This window comes from Passer montanus, unplaced genomic scaffold, assembly GCF_014805655.1.
Source record: "Passer montanus isolate IOZ18808 unplaced genomic scaffold, ASM1480565v1 scaffold29, whole genome shotgun sequence".
Classification (NCBI taxonomy): Eukaryota; Metazoa; Chordata; class Aves; order Passeriformes; family Passeridae; genus Passer; species Passer montanus.
In genome coordinates this window covers 8,154,963-8,172,705 of record NW_024367596.1, presented here as the reverse complement: position 1 = coordinate 8,172,705, position 17,743 = coordinate 8,154,963, and the positions used below count along the sequence as shown (strand labels likewise).

The 17,743-nt window shown below is 51.9% G+C and overlaps 1 long non-coding RNA gene across 1 annotated transcript; it reads right to left on the bottom strand.

The window, feature by feature from the left end:
• Nucleotides 1–1,561: 1,561 nt before the first annotated feature.
• Nucleotides 1,562–7,578, bottom strand: LOC120504430. The gene is made up of 3 exons (XR_005628016.1): nucleotides 7,389–7,578; nucleotides 3,117–3,398; nucleotides 1,562–1,827 (listed from the first exon to the last, which is right to left on the bottom strand). It is a non-coding gene; the product is annotated as an uncharacterized LOC120504430 (long non-coding RNA).
• Between the last annotated feature and the right edge of the window lie 10,165 nt (nucleotides 7,579–17,743).

Sequence of the window (17,743 nt, the reverse complement as noted above, 5' to 3'; positions counted from 1 at the left end):
AGAGCTCTCTTTGTACAGCTACTGTCCTCCGAGACGTGGATGTTTATGTCCCAGGACCCATCCCCTTCCCTTGCATCCCTGCATCCAGCCCCACTCCATCAGCCAGCTCTAGGGCCATAAACACCACCCAGGCTCCTTACCTTGAGATTTGTGTGCCCAAAGGCTCCTTCGTCTCCTGACCAGTGTTTCTACACAGAAGTGGAGCCCATCTCTGGGGCCAGCCTGCCACTCTGTGCCTGGCCCAGCCGTGCAGGAGGCAGAGCTGCTCTGTCTGCACAGCCTCTGAGTGTTTCTGGCCATGGGGAAGGGTCCCTCAGCTGCAAGATGGAGACGAAGGTCAGAGCACTGCAGGATGATGATTTCAACCCTACTGCTCAGACTCACCATGTTCCTTGCCTTCACTGCCACCTTCCCACACCTGCTTTTCCACTGTGGTGGGTCAAACCCTCCTATTGCCCTGCAGCCCCATGGCTGAGGTTGGGTATTGTCCCCATAGGTGCTGCCACTCTCCTCCTGCCTGCCTTGCCACTGTCCCCTCCCTCACCCTGCAGGGCTGCTGCTCCCCCTCACACATCCCCATTCCTGGCAGGGCTGGTCTCTTCTGAGCTTCCCCAATTCAGCCAGGAGACAAGCTCAGCTCTCCTAGTCTAAACAAAAACACAGGTACAGCACCCTGACCTCCTCCTTCTCTTGGTGCCCTCCCCATGTGCATGTTTGTGCCTCTCCCAGCCACAGCTTGTCATTCACTGATGGTGCTTCAGCCTCCCTAATTCCAGACTGGGAGAACTCAGGGGAAAGATTGCTTTTTCTTTTATTTTTGTATTTCCCAGCGCCCAGCAGACCCAGTCAGCACCAGAACAGACACAGCCCCATCAGGAGCCAAATGGGTACTGGCTCCATCTCACACTTCCATTCATGCCATCAGTGGAGCAGCCACAGAGCAGCGATGAGCCTGCATTCCAAGGGCTACAAGCACAAGGAAATGAAGAAACCCTAAAATAACTCCCTCAGCCTGAAGCCGGCAGCACCCCGAGCCGTGGGGGAAGCCCACCCCACCCTTGGTGCCTCGTTAAAAAGCCCAGCTGCCACTCAGCGAGCAGGACCCAGCTGTGAGGGTCTGAGGAGCCTTTAGCATCCCGGCGGATCGCAGCGAGCGGGTGTGATTCGCTCCACCCTGATGTGGCAGAAAGTTGCAGCTGCAGAGAGCAGCGCTCCGGCATTTCTTACAAAAGGGCTCCCCACCCTTTTATTTTCTTTTCTCTCTCTCTTTTTTTTTTTTTTTTTTTTTTTTTTTTTTTGGTTTCCTTTCCTCTGGAAAGCGAAAATAGCTGCTCCCAGCAGCGTTGCTGGAGCGGGCTGTCCCCGGCTGTCGCAGCCCCATGGCCCTGCTGCCACCTTCAGGGCATCTCCCGCTGGCCCCGGGCTCTGCGGGAGGCGTTCCTGCCCGCAGCTCCTCCGAGACCAAAGCCAGGGGAAAAAAAGCCAACAGGCAACTTCTGGAGGACTTTCCACAGCACGATCCAAGAATTAAAAAAGCGAAACAGATTTTACATATTAAGGCTACAACCCTTTAGTGCAACATTAAAGACTATTTACTTAAGAGGTTGTGGATGTTACGCTGGGAAGTTTTCCCTTCCACAGATGCTGCGAGCAGCGATGGGAGAAGCCTGCAAGCAGCAGTTTGTGGTGTTTTATGCTGCTGCTGCAGCCAGAAATGCTCCTTATCCTCCCAAAGTGGACGTTTGCCAGCGCTGTGGTGATGGGCAGCTGGTCCCTGGGTGATGGCTGTGGGTGCTTTTCTTCTCCAAAATCACGTGTTGAGGACACCTGTGGATTGTCAAAAGCAAGTCACTGCCCTTATGATTATTTACAGAGCTGAGGATCTGGAAAAGCATCCATGAATTTTCTCCTGTGCCATTTTCCCAACATGACAGTGCCCAACCTTTCCCTCCTCCCCTCTCCAGCTTCTCTCCTCTGGATGACCTTTGGGAAATCTGGAGGAATTAGAGATTAACAGAGAAAAATATTTCACCTAATCAAAAAAAAAAAAAAAAAAAAAAGATATAATCAGAAGAGCTCGTTGTGAGCCCAGAAACCTGATGGGCTTTAAAGCTTCAAGTTTTCCTCCTGGCCGCAGGGAGCCGTTCCCACTCCTCCCTTGGAGGCGAAAAGGAAGGCAACGCCTCCTGCTAAATCCAGATAACCCCGTTCATCTTCTGCCACGGATCTCTAACGTTTGTACTGGAGAGGAGCCAGACGCTGGGAAATCCAAGCCTCACCTCCAGCCCGCTCTTGGGCCACCTGTGCTCACGTCGGCGCGGCCACCACGGCCCTGTGCCTGTGGTTTCCTCCCACCCCAGACGGCGCTCCTGGAGCTCCATCTCCAACCCACTACGCTCAACGGGAGGAACCAGAAAGCCAGACTTTGGGTCAGCAGATTTTTGTTAGGGGAGAAAAAACGAAAAAAGAGCAGGTTTGGCTCTTTGTAGGCACACTTCCTGCTACAAGAAACTGTGGGAAGCCCCAGTGGTGCTAAAGGAGCCATTTTGCCCCAGTTTTTTGATTTCTCTTCCCTGTCCAGGTCTGTACCTGCCGCAGACCCAGTGATGTCTCCATGGTTTTCAAAGTTACGACCACCTGAAATTGTGTTTAGATGAGAAAAGCAGCTTTCATTAATGTCTAACATGTCCCCTGTGTGCCCAAAATGCTCAGAAAGCTGAAGAAAAATTAAAAGTCATAATGTATTTTTTTATTCTTATTGATTTTTAAGCCTATTTCATTTTGGGGAACTGGCTTGTAATTTTGGAGCGCTTGTGGGATAATATAAGTACCCGAGGCCTCATGGCAGGATTGTACAAAGACTTTTACTCATGTTTTATTTTTCAGTAACCTTGATAGCTAAATACAGTCTTCTGGAGAAGAGGTTTTAATATTCAAGCTGCCAAAAATAATTGCTTTTCAGTATTATGTGCTAAAGCACCTGATGGGGCCATGGTACTGGAATTCACGTGGGCAAGCTGGCCAGGACAGGCCTCTAATGAAATGTGGGGACCAGCCACCCCATCCCACGGCTGCCTTGCTTTTCCCTGGCTTTTATTGCACAACCCTGGACTTACCACCAGAAAACTGGAACGTCGTGGCATCTCTTGGTGCTCATGGGCTCATCTGGCTGGGCAGGGCACACTGCAAGCCCAGCAGCTCCACATGCACATCCTTGCTCAGGAAGCCGTGCTTTAATCAAGGCTCTGGGATCCTTCCTTTGCTCGCCTGGGGCGGGGGGATTTTAACTCTAAACACATTAGAGTGCGAGATTGAAAGGTAACGTGTTCTCCCGGGGCTGCCGAACAACGGAAAGGAGCCTGGGTTTCATTTGCACAGAGTGTGCGCTGGGAATTTCCCTAATCAAATAAAAAGAAAATGAAAAACTCACTCTCTCCAAAAGTTTAATTCTCTTAATTACATTAATTGGAGAAACATAGGAGCCTCCTTTGCACGCCTTTCTTCTCTGCAGAGGAGAAGGGCTGCAGAAAGGGATTTCTCGTGCATGAGGGTGCAAGCTGGACTTGCATCTGCCTGATGGGGATGGAGGAGGCACAGCAGGGATGCTCTGTGGTCAGCCTCGCCCCAAAGAGAGCCTGGATGATCCCTGCACTGTCAGCTGACCTCTTAATCCCTGGGAAATGTAATGGGGACTTTTCTCCAGCCTTTGCCTGCTCCAGATTCCCATCAGGCGTCAGAAGGGACATGGGGAGCGGAGCGACTCCTCTCAGCCCCGGCTTCTCCAAGGCATGTCAGCAGCCAGGAGGTGGCACGTAGCCCCGGAGGGGCTGTGCTGTGGCTGGGCTCCTCTGCCAGCTGCAGCCATGGGCACCCCCTGCCAGGTGCTGCCCACCTGCACGGCCTGGCCCCGCCGCCCCATCCGCGCTCGGGCTCCTTTAACGCTTCCTTGGGGACAGCAGGGAGGTGACATCATGGCGAGCAGCAGCAGAGAGGGGGGAGCGGCTTCCGCCCCGCTCTGCACAGCCACGGCCCCCCAGCAGCCCCCTGGGATTCACCCTGTCGGCTTTAACCCCTTTGCTACCACAAGGAAGGGAGGAACAGCAAAACTGCCACGGCGTCGGATGTGTGCGCTGCCTGATCCTGCTGCTGGCCATCCTGAGCCCAGTGGGATGTCATCCTTCAGGGGTGGGACCATCCCCCAGACCCTCACAACAGAGAGATGACAGGGAGCAACAGCGTAAATATATCAGAAATACCTGCAAATGTATATTTTCCAGCCCTACTTGGAAATCGGTGCTTTTGGAAAGTCTGGAAGGAAAAGGGGTTTTGAACTTGGACCCACACAAGGCTCTGCTGAGAGCAGCCTGGCCCCCACCCGACCTGCCTCCAGCTCGCTGGAGGAAAACAAACACTAGAGCAGGAACACGTATTGCTCTGCTCTTGGGCAAAACGTCTTCTTCAAGGGTCGTAATTCAGGTTTCCCGGGGCACCTGAAGGGCTCTGGGGAGGGTCAGTGTTTGGGTGAGCTGAGGAAAACTGAGCTGGGTTGGACAGCAGGATCCCCCTCCGCACGCCAGCTCCCCGGCGGTCGGCCAGAGGCCTGCTCCCCACTGACACTGCAGCAGGAAAGGTGACTCTCTAACTATAATTTTAATATATAATGAGAAAAGTCTGTGTTTACTAAAAAAAAAAAAAAACAAAAAAAAGAAGAAAATGGACATGGCCAGACCATTTGGCTGAATGCTTTTCCTTGGTTAAAAAAAAAGAAAAAAGAAAATAAAAGGAAAAGGAAAGAGCCACCTTTGTAGGGGAGATCACGTCTGGAAAATTCCAGCCCAAATGACATAAGTTATGAGCAATTGAAAATTCGGATTAGAAAGGAACTGAGCAAAAAACCTCAAGTATGAGCATCAACATCCTGCTCATAGGTCCCCATTGCCTGAGCAGAGGTCGGCAGTGGGATGGCTCCAGGGCATGCTCCAGAATGCTTCAGGGCCTGGGGAGGGGAGAAGGGGGAGCCCCTCAGTGACATGAGAGTGCTGGTAGAGCAGGGAGGATAGGGGCAGCCAGGTATAATCCAGAGCCTCCTCCTTGGGCACTCAGGATCAGCAAAGAGCTGCTCTGAGGTGACATAAAGTACCCACAGCAAAACCCTTCACCCCAAACACCTCCTGTTCTCTCCTGCCATCTCAGGGCAGGGCTGTAGCTACAGCCCAAGCTTGGGCTGCACATAAGTCTGAAGCCTCTGAACTCCTGTTGTTTCATGCTGGCTTAGCTCAGCTGGGGCAGCTTTGTGCCAGAAATCTCCTAACTGAATTTACTCCTGGCTTGCTGCAGGTTGGGCTGTGCCAAGAAATGCACAGGTGCAAATTAAATCAATATACCTGGTGTGGGGAGGTGCTGGGGGTGTCTGTGGAAGGTTTGCACCGCTGTTACCAGGCTGGCTTTGAAGCCAAGTGAAGCTCAAGTGCTGTGTCCCCCATTTCAAGGCAGCCGTGTGTCTGCAGGGCTTTGCCAGGCCAGCAGAGCCGTGCCTCTGAGGAGGGCTGGAACACAACAGGACACCAGCAGAAGCACCCTCAGTGTCCCTGCTGCCAGGGGACAGAGGTGTGCCTGATCTGGCACAGCTGCAGGAGCACTGGCAGCTCTGTTGCCCCAGGGCAGGGCAGCAGGAGGGTGTCCTGCCTGGCTCCCTGGCTCTGCTGATGCCTGTTGCGCTGCGTGAGGCTGGGTGCTGCAGGGGCTTCATCTGGACGAGGTCCCTATGGGATCAGGGTGACCCAGTGGCAAACCAGGTCCTGTGGGGACAGCAAGCAGGGAGCTGCTCCTTTTTCTGGGCAGGATAGGGCTGCTCTGCCCTGGCTCCATCCCACTATGCTCCTTCCCTGGCAGTGCTGGTGCTGGAGATCCTCCTTCCCTGGGCTGTCATTCACATCCCTCCCTCACTTGGTGGCCTAATCCTGTTTTTCAGTGTCATCAAGGGGATGAAGGTGAGAGCTCACCTGCAAGCTCCCATGGTGGGAAGCCACCTCTCAGACCTCTGTGCTATGAGACAACCTTGCAAGCCATGGTAGGAGAATACATTGCAAGCCTCCATGGTGGGAGGTTCCCCCATCCCAGGCTCCAGAGCTCTCTTGATGGGGCAGAGATGGGCCCATGGTTTGATTCCCACAAATGCAGAAGGTACAGCAGCCCCAGACAAGCAGTGACAACCCCAGGCTCAGCTCAGCTCTTGCAGGTCACTATGGTCACGTCCACAGTGATGAACAAAACTGTGCCAGGGAGTGGGAAATTGTTAGCACAGCTCTGTTAACGTGACTCTGCTAAACATGACTCAGGGTGGCATGGGACAGTGTGACAGGGTGGCAGGGTGAGCATGGCCCCATCGGGGATGCTGTGGGATGTGGATACCCTGGAAGTGATATGGTTCATGCTGCTTGGCTTCAGCCTCTCTGGACAATCTGTGGCCAACAGCCAGGCAACACCTGGGACTCTGGGTTTGATCCAGCCAGGACAGCACCCACTCCATGCTGTAGCTACAGAAGGTGGGATTCATAACAGCTCCCACCAAGGTGGGTGTCTGTGCTGCCTTCCCAGCTCTGTCACAGGGATGATCCTGCCCGTGACACTGTGCCCTAAAGCAGGCAGATACCCACAGTGAGAGCCACCAAGTTCCCAGGCCCCGGCACGACAGGATCTGGAGACGCCCCTTGTCAAATGAGGGTGCAGAGACCTCATGTGGGAGCTAGGCCGTGGAGTCAATGAACCCAGCCACAGCCTGTCCCAATTTGTTTTATTATCTGCGTTGTTTATGGGCACCCAGACACGGCCCTGACAGCGTGAGGGGCATTGCACCCCTCTGGCAGTGCTGTGCACACCCTGCATCAGCCCCAGAGGCAGCACTGGACAGGATCCATGGACAGCATCACCCCCCTTAGTGAGGGCTGGGAGAAAGGCAGGATCGGTGGTGTTATTTTACTTAATTCATGATTAAATACCCCCAGAAGAGTTTAGCCCTTATTACCGAGATATAATGGCCTATTAAGGGAGCAGCATTCCCTGGAAAGCAGCCCAGTGTCAGTGACTCCTTATTGCGATAAGAACTTAATAATCACACGTGGGGCGAGGACAGGAGGAAGCCACAGGCTGCCCATGGTGCAGCCCGGGGGCTCCTGCCCGCGGGGGAAGGGGGGTGATGGGAAGCCCCTCTGGGAGCTCTGCTGATTGAGAAGGAAATCCCCACGCTTGTAAATCTGTAATTCCTCACTAAATGCTTCGTAAGGACAACAAATGTAAAGTAGTGTCAGAAACCTCTCATTTTCTTTTACGGTAAAGTCATGTCCTGAAGCCAGAGAAAGGAACCAGAGAAAAACTAATTGCCCACTCACTGTTTAAAATGTGCTGGTCTTCAGCATCTTGCAGTTTCTTCGACCTGTTTTCCATGTTGTCCTACGGGCAGGGTGGAGAGCTTGAACCCTTAGTGTCTTCTACACTTGCAATAAATTAATTTCAAATTTAGATTTCAGGAAAAGGGACCCCCCCCTCCTCTGTGCCCATTCCTCAGCACATCACTCCTAAGTGTGATGGTCTCACTTGCTTCTGGGCTTGTTATTGAACAGGGAACATTTTCTCAGCAAAATGTAGGGCTGGTGATAAGGACTGGGCAGGAACTGATAGAGACTTTGCAGATCGAATATGATGTTGTTTATTTGACTATGATGTATATTTAAAGGTCTCAGTTACAATTGGCCCCAGGCACTCTCTAATGAGCTGCAGCTGCCTGGACTCTCATTAGCTTTAATGACATCTTCTCAGTACATTTTTCTTAGGGTAAGACCTTGTCCTCTCTATGGTTGTGCACACACTAAAACCAAGAGACATCTCACCCTAAAAGGGCAGCCAACTCAAAACAGTGGAGCAATGATAAATGATGCAAGTGCCCAGAAGAGACAAACCTTTCCTGGAAGAGTCATTGTTTATTTAAGGCAAACTAAATGTAATTTACTTTGGCACACCTTAGAATTAGCCCGGGAGGTATTTGCGCCGAGGCTCAAAAAGCGGGTAACAAAGTCACCGTGTGTGTTCGGCAAAGATCAATTTGCAATTTCCCTGATTTTTGCCATTTGCCTTACTCAATGGGCAGCAATCTGCCTTCCCAAGAGCCACTTTCAGAGGCAGAAAAGCAGTGAGAAAAAAGCCTGGATTAAGAAAGGAGGTGAGAGCAGCAAACACAAGCCCCAGTGTTAGGCAGCAGCTCCCCGCTCCCGCTGCAAGCCGCGCGCTGCCGGCGCTCCGGCAGGCTGCTGCCTATTGATCCTGCCCCTCCATGCGGAGCCCCGGCATCTTTCTTTCACTCTGGGTATGTCTTCTGGTGCTCTGCCCCTACCGCCAGCGGAGGCCTTATCCGACTTCCATCTCTTCTTCGGAGAATTGAGGGAGCAGTCATTAATCATCCGAGCTGTCCCCTCCGTGGGAGCACAATGGCCTTCTTTATCCTGCACTTCAACAGCCCTGACATGTACAATAACAATCAGCCTTGACGTATCTGTATTGCACCAAAGAGACTTACTCAAAAGGTTCTTTTGCAACATTTCGGGTTGTAGTTAAAATATATTGGTGCATTGTGAGGCGAGTGGTGCAGATCATATCGGAGATGTATAAGGGTTTCTAGGCAGCGGGGCAGCATCTCACAAACATTTTTCTGGCAGCGTTGCTAACCCTGGCAGTGGAGGTAGAGATGGCTGGTGCAGGGAAGGTGATCCATGCTTTCACGGGGTGGTTTTCCATCCTGGCTGTTTTCTTAGGGAATCTTTCTAACGGGGAAATTTGGCTGCTTCTGACTGAGACGTGCAGAGCTTAGGAAATTCCTGTCCCAAACTGAGTGCTGCTCTCAAGACATGATGGATAGCAAAGCACCATCCCAGCAATGCTGGGAATATCAGATGAAACTTGTATCTCCCAGCTGATGTCTTCAGACCAGTTCCACATTCAGGGATTTCTCCACTACAGTGCAATACAGTGGAATTTTGTCCCCCAAACCCCGTCAGAGATACAGAAGTCTGCAGAGCAGCTCATAGGATTTGTCTGAGGGAATGTTTGGATCTCACTGCCACCACCACACATGTGCACCAAATGGACACGGGGCAGGAGGAGACAAGCTGGGTACCACAGCTCCTGGGCATGAGGGGGACAAGGGACAGGTCAGGAGAGGGGAAGGGAGACACGAAAGGGAAATGCTGATTGAAAAAGCAGCGAGCTGCCTTCACCCACATTTAGTCAGTTGAAAGTTGTGTTAGGAATTTCTAAGCCCTCCTTAAATTCCTGGGCTCCAAAATGCCACTGAGCTAGCAGAGGTATTTCTGGACAAGTTGCAGGAGCTCCCAAACAACCAGGGAACACTAAGAAAATACAGAAAGATGGGGGTGGGGGAAATAAAAACAGGAAACAGGTGGGATTTACTTCTCCCTTTCCCCCCCTGGTCGTTTCACTGCTTTCTGCGGGGGCAAGCTGCACCTCTGAAGCTCAGATTAAACAGTTTGCTACAAAATAAAAATGCATCTGAGTTAACAAGCTCTGAGATTTAGGGAGCCACCACTCCGGGAGATACACGCATGGGTCATGGGGCATTTCTCAGCCCTCCAGACCCTGTGGGTAACTGCTTTGCCCCTTCCATCCTCAGTGAAACCTAAGCCTGTCGTTTGCTCACAGCCAGGCAAGCTGCACTCGTTCAACTGTCCCAGCAGCCCGGCCTCCATTTGGCTTCAGCACTGCAGATCCAACACCCTGCTCTGCCTGAGAGCAGCTGGGGCTAAAAAAGCAGCAGTAACAGAGAAAATATTGGGATTATTACAGTTCAAAGGCCTTTCTTGGAATTACAAATTGGTTTCAGTCCTCTGTACTGGATAAATGGGTGGGCAAAGCAGCGCTGGGGGAGTTGCAGGGGGTGAAGCTGTGCTGGGACCCCCGTGCTGTCCCTGTAGAGATGCTGATCTGCTCCAGTGCAGGCAGACACGGCGTCCCCAGAACCAAGCGAACCGTGCCAAGCAGAGCTGCACACGCTGCCCTTTTGCTCTTATCCAGGAACCTATTTTTTTTAAGCACATATTTTCTGCTGGCTGCCTCCGTGGACTTTAAAAAAGAATTTATTTATTTATTTATTTCCCTCTTTCTGAAGAAATGTGGGAATCAGAAAGCACACGGCTCACAGCACACAGTGACCTGGATCCAGCATGGAGCCAGGCTGGGGTGTGCCCTGAACAGTACCATCCCCTTGGCAGCCCCACAAGCAAAAGCAGCTTTTCCCTCTGACACAAACTACTCCAGGTCCATCCCCTCATTCTCACTCCTCAGTTCTCTCCTGACCTCTCCATGAGCACTCAGGGAGCTCTCGCTGCTGAGTGCCACAGGTGGATGTGGGTGATGCCACTGAGGCCCAACAGATGCCTCCTCCTTGGTCATGTTTTGGTGCACTGGTTTGATGTGTAATTAGAATTATAAATGTATCCCATCCTTCCTCCCACAGCCATGAATTACCCTGATCTCCTCGCCAGGCTTTCATCATTTACAAATGTTTGCAGGGAATGACTGAATATGGTGTTGGGAGGGCTGCTCACCCCTGGCCACGTGCCATCATCCCACCACCCCAACCAGGGAAAGGCATTCCAAACTGGGAAAGGCACGCTGCGGGCAGCTGGCAGAGGAGAGGGAGAAGGTTTGGGCAAAGCATCCCAGGAGCACCAGGTGAGGCTGAAAGGACTAATGAGCTCTGTCCTCCTCCTGCTGCGAGCTGTGGACACATGCAAAGACATTTCAGCTGGTAGAGACTTGCACATCGACATATCCATTCCTCCAGGTTTTCCTTTCCAGCCTTTCCCCAAATAAAGGCTCATGCTGCTCTGCAGCAGGCTCAGGCCCCAGGCTTTTTATTATTTCCAAGGTCATTTGCTCTGCAGCAGGGCTGGAAAACAGAATTGCCTTTCTTGTGCTGTTTATGTCTACCAGATACACACTACTTGCTTTTTCATTTGGATTCATTTTCTGTGCTGTCCTGAGAGAAAGGAGCAAAGCAATTTTCTATTTACTGCAAAATTCCAACTGAGCAATTTTGTGGATCTGGAGATTGTCAGGAAGAGGTTACTGGACTGTGTACACAGAGGAGGAGGAGAGCAGAAGTGATAGGAGGAGTGCACAGAGCATGAGAGGCGATAGCTAAAGCTGTTTCAATCCCATCCCTGTCTCAAGAAACCTTCGCCTAAACACCCAAGACTGGTAACTATTACTGGATGTGTGAGTAATTCCTAGATAATTTTTTAAGTATTTGGAAAAAAACAATGCATAATGAAAACATTACGTTATTGTCGTGCTGCTGACACTGTTGGCCAGATTCTCAGCTGCTGTGAATCATGATCTCGCCTTTGACTTGAGCAGAATTATGCCTTATTTTTCCCAGCTGAAGATCAAATCCATTGGCCAGCACTCGTGCCACCTTTGCCTCACAGGTTAGAGCAAAGTTATGCCTAGAAAGTTGGTAATTTTGGTGATGCCTGCCCATGGCTTGGCTCTGAAATGCAGCAAGGCTGCAAAGTGCCAGGTACAGCTGGCTGCTGCTGTGTCCAGCCCAAACCCGACGGGGTGAGCTTTGTGCAGATCTGGCACTGGTGAGGGCAGGCAGAGGCTTTGCTGGATCCCAAGGATGGGAGCCCAAGGAGGGCAGGGCTGCAGCCAGGGAGCTGGGAAGCACCCAGCTGGCAGGAGGGAAGGGTAAACACAACTGCTTAGCAGTTTGCACATATAGATTAATTCCTATATGTTTTTTAGAACTCAGAATCATTTATTGTAATTACTGTTGACTGAGTTGTGTTTGAAGGAGGCAGCGCTGTTTAAAAGGATTTTTTGAAAGGTATTGAATTGGGAGGCAATTACTTTTTTTTTAAGATATGTTTAAGGATTATAAAAGTAATTACTGCCCTCAAGCCAGGATGTCTAATTATGTTAAACTGTGGCTTAAGACAGCACAGTTTTCAGTCTCTTCCTTGGGTGGCTCACGCAGGAGCAGAGCACACGTGGCATGGCCGGGGCAGGGCGTGCCACCAGAGCAGTGCTGCAGCCCTGCAGGGACAGGGGACACACATGGGGGGTGGACATGGGACCACAAGAAAGCAGGGAAAACTGGGTGGAAAAGGGAGAAAGGGAAAAATTGGGAGGGCAGTGGAAATGAGGGATTATGGGCACTAAGCTGGCACTCCCACCACCCCAGTCGCTGGGCACAAACCAGCCTGATGCCTGTGGGGAAGAGTTCACCCTGCTTCAGGGAATGGGCACACTGACCCCTCCGGGGCCTCTTCCTGCCCTGTTTTTCTCTGTTTTCCTCTGGGAGCCCTTCACAAGCAGCAAGAGAGAAGTATGCGTTTATTTTTCAAGCTTGCCTTTTGACTCCAGCTCCCCTCTGTTCTTCTGCCAACGTGTGAGAAACAAGTTCAGGTTTAAAAGGCAACCTGAAATGTGCATGCACGCACAAAACAGTTTTATTTTTATAATGCCGTGATTTATGGGCCAGCTTAGGGCAGGGGGGGATTTCGCTGGTGATTTCTGAGCATTTGAAGGCTGCCCACAAGCCAAGATCCTACGTGCCAGGGATGTGGCTGTCACAGGCAGGGCAGAGGGCAGCAGGGCAGTGGCACAGAGGGTCCCTGCGAGGGCACTGCAGCTGGGCAGGGCAGGGCTGGGAGCAATGCGGGGAGGCAAAAGTGGCAATGAGAGGTGGAGCTGCTGGAGTGACAGGCAAAGCTATGCCTCAGGGATGTCTTAAGAGCTGCTGGGGTTTGGGCTCAGCCAAAACCCAGGGGAGGTGATTGCTCTGGCGGCTGAGCAGGATGGAGGCTGGCGTGCCGAAATCGGGAGCGCTCCTTCACCATCCCTGCCAGCACTGGGCTTGGGAGGTGTGCTCACACGGCTGATCACACACATCGATTTTGAGTACTCATCACCCGGCTGATCCCTCTCACCCCACACCTCCCCACCCCGGGCAGCAGCAAGCCAGGAGCCATGGGCTGGTGGGGCACACACACGCTCCTCTTCCAGCCGGTCTCAAAACAAATTCACCCTTTTAACCCAAACTGACCCAGAGAAGGCTGCTCCTGGGGGCAGCAGCAGAGCAGGCTGGGGCAGGAGGGAGGGCAGTGTCCCCTCAGTGCTGCTGAGCAGGCTGGGTGCAGGAAGGGAGCAGTGGCAGCATCCTTGGCCACGGCACTGCAGCCCCAGGCGCTTCGCGGTGCAGAGCTGCTGTCTCACGGGCACTGGGGAGAGTCTGCAAGCAGGAGATGTGACGGATAATATCTGCTTTCTGGAAAGAGCAAGTGCTGAGCTGCCACGGAAAGCAACAGCTAGAAAGCAAACCAGGAGCTGCCAGCGCTGGGAGAGGAACAGCAGGGCAGCTTCCAGCATCCCACGAATCTGTCAAGTGTCAGCTCTGGGTTTATCGCTGGCTTGGCTGCATGAGATAGACTGGGGAAAATGCAGTCCTGACACAAGGTTTTCTTCAAATACAGAAAATAGTTTATTATTATTATTATTGTTACTGTTGTTATTATTACTAGTGTTATTATTATTTCTCAGTCTGGCTCCCCAGTGTCTTTTGTGTGATTTTCACCCTTGGAGCCTGCCAGCTGAAATAGTCGGTGTGTTTTTTTTTTTCCAAAGCCACACGTGGAAGCAGTTTTTGGTGGTTTGGGTCCTTTGTATTCTGTGGATTATAAAAGGTCTCTCCTGTAAGTAGCCTGGAAAAGGAGAAGTACTAATTATTATTAACTCTGCCAAAGCCAATAATATCCTTGGGTAATTATCAGTTTACCCAATTTTCCTGTGAGCCTGCTGTGTAAATACACCATTGTAAGAGGCTATTATTTCCTCCATGCTCCACCTCACCATAGCACTGATAGTTTTGGGCTCATCACGAGCCTGTTGTCTTCAGGGCTGTTAATTTTGGTGGACACTCACTACCAATGATCAAATACAAGGCAGGGAATGGCACAACTTTATGTGCTCCTGCACCCTCCCAGTCCAGCCCCTTCTCTCACCAAATGCTGCTGGGCCCTCTTGGCCAGCTGGGGCCACTTGCCACCTTCATGCAAAATCCAGCAGGATGGGAGCAACATCCAGGGGGCAAGGCCCCCCCTCCAGCCCCATGGCAAGCAGCGTGGCACGGCAGGGACCATCCCACTGACAGCTGCCTCCACGCCTGATCCCGATCCCGATCCCGAGGATGGCTTTCCCTGCCTCTGAGGTGAAGCCGGGCAGGGAGCCGGCGGGGAGGAAGCGTGTGTCTCACGGCAGGAGAGCCGAGCTGCTTTCCCTTTCATCGCCGCTCATTTATTTGGATTAGAGTCAGCTCTCTCCTGAATCCTTTGTTGGCTGTTTGTTATTCCACATGCGCCCAGTGCTGCGTGTTCATCTTTATTAGCTTTAATTGCTTCCCCGTTCTAATGGGATCTCACTATTCGCATACAATTGAAAGGAAATGTATTCATTAAAATAATTCTCCTCCTAACTGTTGTTTAGAGCCGGTGCTGTCAGTGCCACTCACTGTGATTTTCCCCCCCTGCCCACCGTCCCGGCCGGGCAGGACCAGGACACAGGCTGGTGATGTTCTGTGAACGTGTAGCACAGGCTGCAGGCTCAGGTCAGCTTGGGTGATGTTTGCCCACAGAGGAAAGGTCACACAAAGCCACCTGGCTGCTCTTCCTGCGAGGCCTGAGGCACACGTGAAGGGGCAGCCCGTGTGTGCTCCCATCCCCGGGCGCCCTTCTGCTGCCCCGGCTGCACCTCGGCCCCCTGCACCACAGCTCTCAGCCCTCACCTCCAAAGAGAAGGAATTAATGGGAAAGTGGAAGGCAGACAAAAAAGCCAGGAATGCTAGACCATGCTACGGAAAAGTCTCCAGCTGAAATTAGTGACAAGAGGTGGTTTCAGGCAGCAGACAGCCATCTCCTGAACAGCTTGGCTTCCTCCCTGGCACTCAGACCAACTTTTCCTCCTTATTTATTTCCTCCAGCCAGCACTAGTTAGGGGTCTTTAGGGAGCAGTTTAATGACCCTTCTTCCTCCTGGCTGTTTACGCTGGGCTCTCCCTCCCCTACCTGGGGCTGCTGAGGTACCATTGCCACTGTAGCTAAGCAACCTCCCCATTAGCACACTGGTGGCTCAGACCAAGGCATCTCCTCACCAGCTCTACACAATTAGCCCCTTGGTTTTTGGCTGCAGTGCCCCTCTCCTCCCCTCCCAACACCTCTGAACAGTTTGTTTCTGCAGCACTGTCCATTCAAATGAATAGATCTCCCTTTCAATGAAAAAAACATCCCCTGTGTTATGACATCCCCAATCCTTTGTGAAAGCTGCCTTCCCTTGCCTGGCATATTTATGCCATAGTTTGTTAAGACCATCATGTAAGGCCAGGGATTGGAAACTGGCAGTTTCAGGGCTCAGAGCTGTTTCAGTGGAGATGGGCAACATGTTCTCCTTTAAGTGATGCAGACGTGCAGGAGTTGTCCCTGCAAATGCAGCTGGCAGAGTCTTTTCCTGCTGGCCACCCCATGGGCTACATTTAAGTCACTAATGGCCCATGAGGGACTATCAACTTAGACCAACTCCACCATCCTCATAAAAATCAAAGATGAACCCTGCCAGCATCCCCCATGCTCTTGTTCCTGTCCTGTGTCACCTCTGTGGGGTGGCTTTGCAATCAGCACAAAAGCTGAGCCCTTGCAATGTTTGTTTGCACTTGCAGGGTATTCCTGGACACCCCAAGGCTCCCTGGGTGCAGACACAGTCATGCAGGTTTCCTGGAGCTGATCCTGGGCTGGAGCTGGTCCTGGACTGGAGCTGATCCTGGTCTGGGAGCTTTGTTTAAAATGTAAATGACTCGGTGTTGCCTAACAGCAATGGCATTAATGGGATGCGAGTTTGTGCCTGCTAATAGCATCCTGCAGGACTTCTGAAGGGAGCGTCTGCTTTGTCTCTGCATTTGTCTGTCACACAAGAACATTGCCCAGGCCCTGGCTCCCAATCTATTAATATATTTCCTTAATTACGCTCTACAGAGCGAGTGCCAGCCTGGCAGACAGACTGCAGAAGCTCTGCTATCAGTGGAAGTGCTCCTCTGAAGAAGACAGTGGTGACATCACAGGCAGGTGACATCAGCCCCGTGACACTTCTGCTCTCCCATCCGGCTCTGCAAACCCTTCTGACCTTGCCCTGCCAGCCCAGGGTGAATGCAGATGGGGGCTGTCAGGTTGGCCCCGATAACAGACACGTGCCATGCTCCCCCACAGCCTGCCCCCCACATCCCAACACTGGCATTCAGCTGCCAAGCACTGCCCCCTTCCCCCAGCGAGGGCTCGCCATCTATCTGCATTTTAGAAGTGCCTATCAAGCCCCAAAAGACAGTGCTAGACAGACAGTAACCATCTGCCCACGGGTCAAGTGGCTGTGACAGGCATCCTCTGGCCACTAAGACAGTGAGACAGTTTTGAGACCGTCTTCACAGAGACTCTGGCTGACTGCAGAAATCACTACCTGTTCTGTCGCTTTTGATTCATCCTTGGGATGTACTTGAGAGCTGTCAGCTCCGTGAGTCACGGGGAGGCTGAATGTCTTGCCAAAATGTGTGCTTGGGTAGTAAGAACATGATGAACACTTAGAGCAGCCCCAGGAGCCTTGCCCTGGGCTGGGGCATGGTCCCTGGCACAGGTCACTCGCTCACACTCACAGCAAGGGGACCCCAGCCTCGATGGGCAGAAGCCCTCAGGCAGCACTGACTGCTGTGGCTCCCAGGCCCTTGCAGGTAATGCCAGAAATGCCCCTGCACACACTGCTGTGAGCAGAGTGAGGTGTGGGTGAAGCCTCGAGATGTGAGCAGGGTGGGTGGCTGCTCTGCTGATGCTTTTTTGGGAGCCTTGCTGTTTTTCTGGCCAAGCATGGGACAGGATGTGTCCAGCCCAGGAAGGAGCTTTCACCTCTAACAGCCCTACTGAGCTGCAGCTGAAGCCCAGGTCTCCTTTCCTTCCCTCCCTGCCTTCTTCCTCCTAACTGAGTTTTTCCTCTGCTTTGATGCTTCACTTTGATTCTTCATTTTGGACCCCTGTTCCTCCTCCATTCCTTCTTCAGCAGAACAAAGTGGGAGATCCCACCTTTGCAGGAGGTGATGGTGGTTGATCCAGGACAGTCTGATGGGTGGGAATTAGTAACAGGTCAAAATAAAGAAAAGTAATTACCCATTTGCAAAAAAAAAACCCAGAAAACCCAAAGACCAAACCCAGAAAGGAGCAATTATAGTGCCACACCAAGCACCAGCAAAGACAGCAGCTTGTGGGAGGGACATTTCCAGTGTGCTGGAAATACTGGACATTCCCAGTATGCTCTGGAAATGCATACTGGCAGCAAGAGGAGCTTTTTCTCTCTTCCTAGTTATGAGGAGGGAGGGGAGCCAAGGGGAGAGTGGGACAATTCTTGTTCCAAACAGGGTAAAATGAGATTTATTTTTTTTTGCGTTGTTCTGCACATAAACCTAACACTTCCTTTGAGGCTGTCCTCCAGGACTTCCCAAACCCTAACTTCATCAAAAAGAAGAATATTTAAAAAAACTAAGCTGTTCCACCAGAATTGGCCTCCTGAAGCCTATAAACATGAGTGAGATTAGAGGGGCAGAAGAGATGGGGAAACATGTGCTTGATCCTGAAAGGGTGGCGGGC